The sequence below is a fragment of the Corticium candelabrum genome, chromosome 6, assembly GCF_963422355.1.
Source record: "Corticium candelabrum chromosome 6, ooCorCand1.1, whole genome shotgun sequence".
NCBI lineage: Eukaryota > Metazoa > Porifera > Homoscleromorpha > Homosclerophorida > Plakinidae > Corticium > Corticium candelabrum.
The window spans coordinates 6360118-6373921 of NC_085090.1; the positions used below are offsets into that span (position 1 = coordinate 6360118).

Sequence of the window (13804 nt, forward strand, 5' to 3'; positions counted from 1 at the left end):
GTTCAAATTCGTCGTCTTGCTCCATGAATTCGTATCCTTCTTGTCTGTCAATTAATTTTTAATGTAATATACACATGGGATAGCAGTACTACCTCATTTACTCTTCTCTCTTGAGCAGCACCAATCACATGCACTGGGCTGGTGTGGTCTGAACTAGACATTGGCTGAAATATGATATATATTTATACATGTATATATATATATATATATATATATATATATATATATATATATATATATATATGTATATATATCATATTCATATTGTGGATATCTATACATATCCACAAGTGAGTTTACATCGATCAAATCATGCAACCAAGGTCTGTTCGAAATAAGAGCAAATTATGTAGAGAACTTCTCACTATCTTAATTAACCAACAGGATAAAAAACAAAGCAATGAACACAAGCACAAGATAGCAAGCGAGAACACATTCAGAACAAGATGAAGGCTGGGTCCACAATAGCATTAAGTCAATAGCATTGCATTGAGTCAAGAGAAATTAATTGAGTTCTTATCTGTCATGTCTAAAGTATATATTGCAAATGATAAAACAAAACGTATGAGGTGGATCACCTGCTGCAGATCATCAGAGAAAATGGGTATACGGTGTTGATACAGGTACTCTTTAATTGTCACCTGATATGGAGGTCTTTGGAGGTTTTCAGCATCTTCATTGTCTTGTTGCAGGTTAGGAAATTTAAAGGTAAGAGTGAAGGTGAGGATAAAAGAGAACTTTGAAATGATTGAGTGACATGGTGGGTGAGGAGAGTCCACCACTTCAATCACTGCACTAGAACAGGAAGTAATGGTCTCAGTGGTAAAGAGTCTACAGTGGTGTATTCGATCAAATTTTGATTTGGTCTGAAAGTATTTTGCAATTTATTGACATTGTCAGAGGCAGTTCAACATTGGGCATTTGCAGCAAAATCATCACTTTAGAGTATTATGGGAGGACAACTTAGTGATGATTTCAAGGACCTGCTTTAAAGTGAGGCTTAGGAATCCGGATTTTGTCATGTGTCACAATGGCATAGCTAAAAAACATTACTTTTGCTTAAACTTAATTAATTAATGCATATACAGCATTGACACTCAGTCAATTACAATAGTTAATTCGCAGCATCTCCTAGTCATAACCACTTAACATAACATAACCACATCACAGTATGTACATCTTAATACTTTGAAGGTTATGCAGAATTATGAGTCACTTGTCTTTTCAACATCACTTATGCAGGCATTGTATGTCTGCATGAAACGTTTCTGTTGTTGTGAACACTGAAAACTGACAAACATTTTCATTGAGATAAACATGGTACCCTTGTTTATATGAGCCGTGTAGTTCGGTTTGTGTTAGCCTCGTAGTTCCAGACCGTCTCCCAGGTCTGGAACTTCGAGGCTAGGTTTGTGTGTGTGAAATGCACAACAGAATTATCAGACATACACCACTACACAGCTTGAGTTACTATTTTCAGTACATCTAGGTGACATTTAAAGGGGAAGTCCAACAAAAATGAACTTACCAAGACAAATCGATCGGTATAAGTTACTCCGTTATTTTCGCTTCTGTATACGAACGAGCGATGTTTCTGTGACGTGTAACGCCCACGCGCCTGCTCCGCTTCCTGGTCGATTAAGCTCCGCCCACTGCGAATGAATCAATGCGTTTACGGATGACTGCTACGGATATATCGAGAATGACGAATGTGAATGCGAAGATATTATGAAGATCTGCCTTCTTGCCGTTAGTGGTTCCTCTCTAAAGTAAAATGGTGTCGCTAGAGCTGTTTTTCCGCCAGACTTTGAAGCAGAATTTCTCAATACCACGGCTTACCTAGAGAACGCGCTTGTGCTTGAGTATTTGTTTATCCTTGTTCTTTTAATATCCGAAGAGAAAGGTTCAGCGCGCCGTCTGGCGTGTGCTACAGAGGACGTTCCTAATCTCTCACAGTTTCTCCATGATGTACGTTATGCAACTAGGACACCAACAGTTTAGGTCAGGGACTGCATGCACATACCGTACAACTGTGTCAGATCTAGTAGTTACTCCTAACCAATATGTGGCATGCTTTGAAACCGAATGTCTGGCTCAGCATTCTAGATAGCTATGAATTTTAAAAACATGCATGCAGTTACAAGACTTGGTAACAGATAGATTGTTCTTGTACACCGCTGTGCAAAAGTCTAAGGTCACCCCCTGATTTTGACAGAAAACGCTGTTTGAAGTAGTCTTCTTGGCCAGCTACACTCCAGTTTATTAGAGCATATCACCAAACTGCTTAATGTAAGCAGAAATACGGTGTACCTTGCGTTGCAGAGAGAAATATAAAACTTTAATTTTCATTAGCACCCTGTAGGGGTTCCTCATAGTGCCGCTAGCCATCGTCTCGTAGAAGTAGAACGCTTTATAGTAGGATTCCAATCGATTGGCACAAAGTAATGTACTAAAACCAAGCACTTTGTGTCCATTCTGTGCAAGCTGAAACGCCATTACATTATCCGGGAACTTTTGCGCGTATAGTCAGAGCATGAGAACACGTGATTTCGTCGAGCTGGGGATTCCCCGTTTATGTACACACAACCGTTACAAGCGCTAGTTTTGCGATGGCGAAAAAGACACTGGAGGGTATCATCTGCTTTGTCACAACCTTTGCATACTTCACATGTACACTATTCATCATTCCTTCTACTCTGACTATTATTTAAGTCTCCAGTTGCCATTTGCTGAAAAACGTCCCCGTAGTACACTGTAACATTTCCCCTCCATGCTTCAGAGTAGAAGCTACTCATTCTTGTTTGTAACGTACGCTAACTCTACGTCTATCCGAACCCTTCTCTTGGTTGGAAATAGTTGAACAATTGATTACTCCACCCTAATATATTTACCCCGTTCTGATTTTCCTCATTTGGAGTGCTCTCTTGCATGTTTCAATCGTTCTTTCCTATTGTTGTTGCTTAGAAAAGGTTTACATTTGCTAGACAACCGCGAAGACTCGATTTCATCAAACGAGTACACACTGCCCTTCACCGGATATGGCTCGGTCTAGGTCGCGTGACGTTGCGCGACGGTTTCTCATTGAAAAAGAATGACCAGATTGCTCTTCGCTAGTTATCTTTCAAGCCCTCCCAGCTCTCCGACAGTCATGAAAAGACCTCGTTTCCTTGTACCTCCGGATTCTTGTTCGGACACCGCCTACGGAGCTAAATTCACTGCTACTTCGTTCTTCCGGCATGTAGGCGGAGATGGTCTGGCTACGCGAGACTAGTTGCCATTGCGAAATATTAGCCTCGACGCTAGGCCATCTTCGCCTTACGTGGTGGAGTAACGCGCACGAATCAGCCACGATTATGCGTAGGGTTCACATGACCGGAAACGAAGTTGCCACAGTAAGGCGAAAATTGGCCTACAAGGGATACATTATGCATAAATACCATCACGTGACTCATTATCCAATTAAACAATAATCTATTTCAATTACTTTAATTAATGAAGTAAGGTTCCTCCTGGTTCAGCATCATCACGTTCTCTCATTACGTAACTAGTAAGCAACCTGGGAAAAATGTTTCCAGCTGCGTAGGCTACAGATCATCACGTTCTCATATTACGGTACTACTACGCAACCTGGGAAAATGTTTTCAGCTGCCTAAGCTACACATCCCGCTTGCAGATCATTACGTTCTCATAATTGTTACGGTACTACTACGTAACCTGGGAAAATGTTTCCAGCTGCGTAGGCTACAGATCAAACGACAACCGGCTGCAGATCAGCAGAACATTACAACTCCGTTGAACTGCAAAGATGATGTGGAAGAATCGACAAACACTTGCCACACTAACGGCGATTGTAGACATTTAGTCTGCGCCTGTGCGTGCGCCACTCTTTCGATTGTAGAGGTCCAGAGAGGACATCTAGTCACAGAATCTTTGGAGGCACAAATAAAATTACAATCACAAAGCGGCACCAGTCCTGTCTGCACGCATAGACGTAGGTTTTAGTTCATTTTTCTCGCGCTTCGATCGCTGCGATCTCACGCCCCATTTCCTATGCGCCCGCCATTCTATTACTAATTAACTAACTGACTTTACAGGCACCGTTTAGCAATAATAATTAAGCTAATTTAATTGCAGGCATAATGTTTCAACAACCAATCGCAACATGAGAATGCCATCATGTGACAAACTAATTTGTCACGTGACATAATGTGTCTTGCCTTAATTACGGAGGCAACTTCGTTTCCGGTCATGTGAACCCTACGCATAATCGCGCGCGTTACTCCATACGTAAGGCGAAGATGGAATAGCGTCGAGGCTAGGGATATCTGCCTCATGAAAAGTTACAACTCTTATTCAAGTCTCTAAAGCTATTTGTGTCTATTTCGCCATCGAAAACGATTCAAACTGGCGCTTTTACGGTTGCGCTGAAAAATCATAGTAACGGGGAATCCCCTGTCGACCAAAACACGTGTTCAAAGACGGTGACGCAGTAAGTTCCTGGATAATGTAATGCGTAGCCTCGCAAGTGTGGATGCAGCCCCAGATGCGCCCAACATTGACAAACTAAAAACACAACAAGCAGAGCTTGATAAAAAATACCTCCTTCTTACTGTATAGTAGACTGCCATTTTTGCTTGGTTAGCTGGAGTACAGTAGAGTTTCCGTCAAGTCTGACACCAATCCGAGGTGTTGGCATAGCTAGCTAATGTCTTGTGTAAGCCCAACATGGCAACAATACAATATCATCGAGGCTTTATCTTTGAATACGAGTACAGCAATGATGACTTGGGGATGTTGCTCCCCTGCCACTCTCTCCAGATTATTAGAATTCGAACAAGTCATGTACATATACATAGTGTCCCCAACTTCCAGATGTTGAACAAAGAGGTTTTACTGCAAAGTGTGTACCTGATTTCCTATTACATGAAAACCGGGCCTCAATCTTTACATATTCTTTGGAATGAAATGTCAGCATGAAGAGCAGAAAGAGACAGGTTAATTAATTAATATTAAATTCCGTCATTGTTGAGACACCCAACTGAGCAATATCATTCCGTCTGACGTCAATCACCTCTAGTGGAATTATCCGGTTGACATATCATCTAGGTTCAACGTCTAGTTATGGCACGCGGAACGTGACTTTATTAGGTTAGTCACATATATAGGGTGTAAAACACATATATAGGGTATAAACACATATATAGGGTGTAAAACATATATATAGGGTGTAAAACACGCAAATATATAGGATGTAAACCACATATATATAGGGTGTAAAACACACACATATATATAGGGTGTAAAACACACATATATATAGGGTGTAAAACACGCATATATATAGGGTGTAAACCACATATATATATAGGGTGTAAACCACACATATATATAGGGTGTAAAACACACGCATATATATAGGGTGTAAACCACATATATATATATATAGGGTGTAAAACACGCATATATATAGGGTGTAAACCACATATATATATAGGGTGTAAACCACACATATATATAGGGTGTAAAACACACGCATATATATAGGGTGTAAACCACATATATATATATATATAGGGTGTAAAACACGCATATATATAGAGTGTAAAACACGCATATATAGGGTGTAAAACACACAGGGTGGTCGAAAGATACCTGATCTCAGTAAGGGTACACGTGAGACGTAAGATGAGATGACAGGTGAATAAACATCCGTTTGTAATCGAACAGGAACACTACACCCACATAGACAACTGAAGCCCGAGAATCCAATTGAATTTACAATCTGAGAATGGTGCGCATGTTTTGCTGCTATACAGAGCGAGACCATCCGTATTCCCGCTCTTCTAGAAACACTATAGCTTTGAGTTGCACTAGCGAATTCAAGACATGGGCGGAGTTTTTACAGTTAATTAATTAGGCGACGAATATAGTTTACAACAACTTTGTTTCTAGAGATCAGACAATAGAGTCTCAGTCTGTCTCCGCCGAAGATTGACTGACAATCCGGGAATGACGAGGGCGGAGTGAGACTGGGTCGAGTCTAATCAGACAATACTGAGAAGACTTCATGCAGAACCGCGATATAAATCTAGCGGATGCATCCTTGCCTAGGCAGTTATAGATATGTAAACATTCATTCTTTGCCTGACAAATATCGATAGAATGAATCTGACTGACGAATTCCTCGACCAAATTGATCAATTTAAATTTGGGTCCAGCTGGTTTAGTCTAGTGCTTGCTGTCTGTAAAGCATACGTGCATGTTACCTACACATTAATTAACTAACTAAGCAAGAGGCATCAAGAACAGTACACTCGATCGTCATGATACGGTATTAAGCTTTATCGAATTCTCAATATTTACAAAAACTAGATGTATCAGGAATAATTTTATGGAATAGTTAGACGCAGAGAGAGACAAGGCACGTGCCGCTTATCAAAACAATCTTAACAGAGGCAGCATGATTTGTGGTTCAAGCGTCCACAACCAACGGATAGAACGCCTTTGGAGTGAACTACGAAGGGTTGTGCTGCGCTACTACGAAATGGTATTCAATTCGTTAGAAGAGAACCGACTGCTTGATCCACTTAATGAAGTTCATCTTTACTGCCTTCATTACATCTTTATGTCAAGAATTTCAAGATCACTCGATGACTTTATTGGACAATGGAATAACCACCCTTTGAGAACAGAGCATGGCAGAACGCCAAGGCAGATGTTTGAGTTCCCACTAGCATTCAGTGAACGTCTCGCTGAACGATCGTTTTCTAGTACAAGTTGGACCCTGTACGGAATAGATGACGAAGCTCCGGCCGGTTCTGCGGAGGATGAAAGGGAAGGAATTACAGTGCCACAAGTAGAAAATGTTTTGACAGAAGAAGACTTCAGACAGTTACGAAATACTGTAGATCCTCTCTCTGATGATGATAGAGAACATGGATGTAACCTGTACTGTCAGGCACTAAGGCTAGTGAATACGTTTATTGGCTAAACTGGAAGTTTCTGATTCCTACGTTAATTAACATTCTTTTGATAAATCTATATAATTGTTGTATATCTGGTTACAGTAATATTGAATTCACTTGGATTCACTAGCTGGCTTTGATTCAGTCTCAGCTATATATATATATATTTATGCATGCATAAATGAATAAATATACCTACAGTATAGGCATGTATATACAGTATATATATATATATATATATATATATATATATATATATATATATATATATATATGCCTATATATACACTGTAGGTATATTTATGGTGAACGCTGAACGCTGCACTTGCGGTCACGTTCTAGAAAACTTTAGTGATCACCTCTTGGGATGCGGAAGACGCTCTCTTCGCACAAAGAGACACTATACGCTTTAAAACGTATATACCAATTAGCTAATTAATCATTAATTAAGATTGTTTTGATAAGCGGCACGTGCCTTGTCTCTCTCTGCGTCTAACTATTCCATAAAATTATTCCTGATACATCTAGTTTTTGTAAATATTGAGAATTCGATAAAGCTTAATACCGTATCATGACGATCGAGTGTACTGTTCTTGATGCCTCTTGCTTAGTTAGTTAATTAATGTGTAGGTAACATGCACGTATGCTTTACAGACAGCAAGCACTAGACTAAACCAGCTGGACCCAAATTTAAATTGATCAATTTGGTCGAGGAATTCGTCAGTCAGATTCATTCTATCGATATTTGTCAGGCAAAGAATGAATGTTTACATATCTATAACTGCCTAGGCAAGGATGCATCCGCTAGATTTATATCGCGGTTCTGCATGAAGTCTTCTCAGTATTGTCTGATTAGACTCGACCCAGTCTCACTCCGCCCTCGTCATTCCCGGATTGTCAGTCAATCTTCGGCGGAGACAGACTGAGACTCTATTGTCTGATCTCTAGAAACAAAGTTGTTGTAAACTATATTCGTCGCCTAATTAATTAACTGTAAAAACTCCGCCCATGTCTTGAATTCGCTAGTGCAACTCAAAGCTATAGTGTTTCTAGAAGAGCGGGAATACGGATGGTCTCGCTCTGTATAGCAGCAAAACATGCGCACCATTCTCAGATTGTAAATTCAATTGGATTCTCGGGCTTCAGTTGTCTATGTGGGTGTAGTGTTCCTGTTCGATTACAAACGGATGTTTATTCACCTGTCATCTCATCTTACGTCTCACGTGTACCCTTACTGAGATCAGGTATCTTTCGACCACCCTGTGTGTTTTACACCCTATATATGCGTGTTTTACACTCTATATATATGCGTGTTTTACACCCTATATATATATATATATGTGGTTTACACCCTATATATATGCGTGTTTTACACCCTATATATATATATATATGTGGTTTACACCCTATATATATGCGTGTGTTTTACACCCTATATATATGTGTGTGTTTTACACCCTATATATATATGTGGTTTACACCCTATATATATGCGTGTTTTACACCCTATATATATGTGGTTTACATCCTATATATTTGCGTGTTTTACACCCTATATATATGTGTGTGTTTTACACTCTATATATATATGTGTGTTTTACACCCTATATATATGTGTTTTACACCCTATATATGTGTTTTACACCCTATATATGTGTTTATACCCTATATATGTGTTTTACACCCTATATATGTGACTAACCTAATAAAGTCACGTTCCGCGTGCCATAGTTTTACACTCTATATATATATGTGTGTTTTACACCCTATATATATATGTGTTTTACACCCTATATATGTGTTTTACACCCTATATATGTGTTTATACCCTATATATGTGTTTTACACCCTATATATGTGACTAACCTAATAAAGTCACGTTCCGCGTGCCATATCTAGTGCTAATCAATCAACTAGGATAAGGATGGCATGTCCATCAACTCTAAAGCCGTATAACACGGTAACCCTGACCCTGCAAAGAATGTAAACGAGCACTCTCTCGATTACTTGTTACACGTGACCCGGAATGTGTCGAGCACAAAGCATTATCGCGGTGGCATCTGAAACTCGGTGTGAAGAGAAGCCATGGAAGTGCACGAGAAGATGCATGATACCTAACTACACGTAAGTGTGTGGTGTGTGTGTGTGTCACTGTGTGTGTGTGTGTGTGTGTGTGTGTGTGTGTGTGTGTGTGTGTGTGTGTGTGTGTGTGTGTGTCACTGTGTGTGTGTGTGTGTGTGTGTGTGTGTGTGTGTGTGTGTGTGTGTGTGTGTGTGTGTGTGTATGTGTGTGTGTCACTGTGTGTGTGTGTGTGTGTCACTGTGTGTGTGTGTGTGTGTGTGTGTGTGTGTGTGTGTGTGTGTGTGTGTGTGTGTGTGTGCGTAACCAAATTTCCTCTCCGTCTAAACGTCCAAAAATAGAGAAAAAGTCCAGATTAAATTCAAGTGTGTTCTATACAATCTTGGTGCACATGTGCATACCAAATCAGATTTTTTTCTGTATATTGGTAGCAAACAAATACTTCTGTTCAACACCTAGCTGTTCATGCCAGAATTCTATCTGTCAAGCCTGACACCAATCTGAGCTGTACGTACTAATCTTACATCCGTCTTGACTAGCCCAACATTGAAAACAACATCAATGTCATTATCGAGCTCGATGATCTAACTCTATCTTTGAATACAGAAATGATGTCTTGAATGTTGCTCCCCTGTCACTCTAATAAGAAGCTATTTAACTGCAGACTCGCTTTTCCCTGACCTTCTATCTTTGCAGACTGGATTATCGAAGTTTGCGAGGGCGTTGTGGTACCGCACGTACTTTCTTCATTTTCTCTAGATCGGCCACGTTTTTAAGTGGCAAGCAAGTGCCAATCTACTTGAGAAAGCAAACTCTTAGATGTGATGTTACTAGAAATTTGCCGGGCTTGGAGTACAACGTAGCCTCGAAGCTCCAGACCGTCTCCCAACTGCAACATGAGTTGTCGCTTTTGGGGCATGGGCCGCGTAGTATGAGTCTCAATCCAGATTATGAACAAGCTAAGCTACGTCAAGACCTGATTCCATATTACATATGAACCTTGATTGTAGTCAATCTAGAGGTAAGTGAAATGTTTGAGACACAAACTCAATATCATTCCAGTTGACGTCAATCACATCTAATTAGTCTTGGAATTCTCATTCCATTGAGGTTCAAAGTTTGCTAGTGTGCTGCAGTCAATTACTCAGATCAGATATGGATAGCGTGTCCAGCTTGACAAACAATGAGAATGATTAGCCCCATAACACGTTGACCCTGACCCTGTAAAGAATGTGAACAACGCTTCCAAACGTGTGAACCAAAGTATGACGATTGAGTAAGCATCATTTCATGCCACAAGATTTAGAAACTATGACATCAATTTTAGATGTATTTAGGAACGACTTATTTGTAGGGGTAGGCTAGAATCGCGATGCAGAAGAGCATACTTAATTAATTAACCACGTAATGTGGGCGTGTATACACACGTGACCTCAACAGTAGCGATTCTCGGTCTTTGTGCTAACAGCCACACTGCAGCAACTTGGAACCCAATCTCTCTGATAAAGCGCACGTTCATCAAAAGTCTACACATGCATTTGTCGTCTTTCTCCCATCGTCAAGAAGGTCAATCAATTGACGTCACGTGCCGATCAGTATCTTGACTTGTTATCGCTGCAAGATCGATCGGAATCCAGTCTGACCTTTACAGTACGACGATGTTGCGATGTGTGAGGTTATCGAGTTTGTTAGCTTCCTAAAGTGAGCGATCACACGAGACCTTGATTAATTAATTAATTAAGTTAGGCTATAGATAGGCTTCACCAAGCCTATACATAAGCGAGTGTGGTACTGCTCTTTAGTCAGTTCATCACGTACACGAGGTGAAGCGATTTCGTTATGATTGGCACGAATTTCCTTGTATTCTTCTTGGTCTGCACTGCTGCTTCAGCTCAGGATGAAACAGGTACGTAGAGCAATCGTGTGTGTGTGTGTGTGTGTGCATGTGTTTGTGCGAATGTGTGCATTTGTGCGTGTCCGTCTGCTTGTGTTAGCGCACAACATTCCAGTTCTGTGTTGTATAAACAGATCTCGAGTTGGCAGAGCTAGGCAAAGAGATAGAAGGAGAAATCGCACAAGAACAAGACATACAAGTTAAAAAGCTTCAAGACGGCCAGCCTAGCAATCTAAAAGAGCAAGACACCAGCCATGTCGTTCATCTTAACTCGACGGAGCGCCACAAAGTCGAGGAGACCCTTGAAGCGATCGAAGAAAAACTCGAAACCCTCAAACAGGAAATAACAGATAACGACTGCCTCGAGAGCAATGAAGAACTCGAACAACCATTGGATGACTCGACGACTTGCGAAAAACTGAGAAAGGAGCACGTGGAAACAGAAATGGCGTTCAGGGTGTTTACTGGTATGAAACTCGTAGATGAAGAAGTCAGTAAGGAGCTGCAGTCGTTGCCTGAAGAGACCAGAGAGAAGAGATCTCTCGAACGTCGAGATTTACTGGCGTCTCTCGCCAAGGAGCTAGAAGAAGGAGCCAAACTACTAGGAAAGGACACAAAGATACCAGCACAAAGTCGCAGCAAACGAGGTAAACAATGCAAAATATCCGCGCTCTTTTCAGTTGGCATATTGCATCAATGTTTGCCTTATTTCTGCAGCTTCTGTATCACAATTAGCTGCTCTACCATGCATCTACAGCAAGAGTTTCTCAAGAAAGCAGTATCTGGCAGCTAAAGTCCTCGGCAAATCGATTCAGGTGTCACTAGGAGGTTCCGTTGGTGTCATCTTCACGACATCGGCTGAAGCTGGTCATGCGTACGGACCGAAGGGGGAGTTCGGTTGTACCGCGACAGGATGCACGGGCTTCACGACCGATATCGGAATTTCGGCAACCGTAATGTCGGGCTTCTATTACAAATTTGACGACATAGAAGGAAAGTCCGTAGTCACACTCTATGGCGCCTCGTTCTTTGGTTTTGGTGGAGTGTACGGCACAGTCAAAACGCCGGGTGGTCGAAAAATTGGAGACGTTTCAGGCGTTAGCGCCTCGATCAGTCCCTTTCCCTTATGGGTTACTTACTCATCATCGACTTGTACTACCATCATGAATGCACCGGGATGTTCGAGTAAGAAACGTTTACTACTTATAGAAATTGAAATTAGTATATATAGACTCCTAGATTTCTAAATAAAATTGCTGTCATTTTTAGAGAAAAAGGTGTCCAAGAAGTCGAAATACTACAAGTCTTGTGGGTGGTTGGGATGGAGCCGTTGCACCAAATACAAGTCAGCTTGATCTCATGATATGCACTCACTGTGATAGCTTGTGTGTAACCAAACTGTATCACAATTATAGGACGACTTACAGCAACAAGTACTCGTGTCCATCAGTGTAGACCGACTTGAAAGAGAAGCTCGAATCGGAGTGAAAAGACTTCCAGGACACAGTAGTGCATGCGTGTGTATAGTTCTTGCTGCTGCCGTTCACGTTCTGCGTTTAGTAAGTGGCTTTTAGCATCTAGAGTGGCGCGTGTAGTTTATAGTGGAGTTTAGCGTAGTTGTTTTGGCAATTGATTGTGTGCAGTACTGCCACTGCGATGACTTCAGTCTAATAGATGTGAATGAAACGTCAGATGGTGTGATGACGCTTTGTCTTCTACGTCCTCATGCATGCATTAGATGTCACTGAAAGTTCGTTCCTCCAATTGCTTCACGTTCTTAGATAAGCGAATGTTACCACTCGATAAAGGCATGCACTTCTTGTGCCATAGTGTGACAGTCATCTGGCAAGAGTACAGTCTTCAGAATAGGAGCCGGCCCAACAAGGTCATGGGCGGTAGAGCGACTCGCAAGTTAGGGGGAAACGGGGCACGGAAGGACATCAGAGTACGGACATAAACTACGAGAATATTCTGTTTGCATACCAAAATAGAGGTTGAGCTCAAAGTTGGTGTGCGCGAGCCCCCTCAGCCGTCCAGCTCCGCCGCCTCTGCAGGTTACAGTTGTTTCCTCGTTTGAAGGATTCCATTATTTGTAGATGACCAGTCTAGACAGCCTAGACATGTTTATGATGGCAGTTATAGATGTCTGCATGGCTCGTTGAGGGAGCCTCGTCTATTTTCTAAAAATGGAGTCAACAAACGTTCTCTAGCTAGATGTGCTGATTTTTTTATCAATTAAAGACTTTACTTTGCCCAAAACTGTCTAGGATCTAAAGAGTTGTGGGTGCCATCTCATAAGCGAATACTGGCGGAGTCACTGGGGGCACGTTACCCCGTTTTGGGAACTTGCATGCTTCTAAATGAATTGTCATTGGTACGTACTTTAACTTAATTAATAAAACCATAATGCTACTTCTTCAAATCTGAGCCTACGTAGAGGGCGCTACAACTCTTGACCTATTTCGTGTATATAAAATATTTGCAAGTGCGCATGCTCACTGTATAAGACACACCCACCACTCGGATTCGTGCCCCTGTACAGTCTACCAAACAACCATAGAATTTATGTTCGAACAGGTCCCGTATAGTCGTATGGTGCGACCCGTATAACACAGCTAGATCTCTCGAGTTCAACCACGCACACATATTCCTATCATGGCAGAGCTTTGCCCTACATTGTAGCTCCAGTCGAACAGAAGCCCTCAGTATCTGACCGGCACATGGGCCCCAGTTGTTGTGACTGCCTCGTATGCTGCAAACTCAAGAAGGGGACACATACAAGACTTCCTCACAGAAGGATTGCAACGTGTAAGTGCAAATACTCCGTACCAAGTGCTTCCAGAGATACCAAGGGTTCTGCGCTAGA

At 41.3% G+C, this 13804-nt stretch overlaps 1 long non-coding RNA gene across 1 annotated transcript in view; it reads left to right on the forward strand.

Annotated features, from left to right (window-relative positions):
- Nucleotides 1–1239, forward strand: part of LOC134181597 (uncharacterized) — a 1393-nt gene extending 154 nt beyond the window's left edge. The window contains exons 2-4 of the long non-coding RNA XR_009970179.1: nucleotides 1–31; nucleotides 536–623; nucleotides 693–1239. The exon at nucleotides 1–31 is cut by the window's left edge and continues 36 nt beyond it. This is a non-coding gene — a long non-coding RNA (uncharacterized LOC134181597). The remainder of the gene's footprint in view (nucleotides 32–535; nucleotides 624–692) is intronic.
- The last annotated feature ends 12565 nt before the right edge of the window (nucleotides 1240–13804 follow it).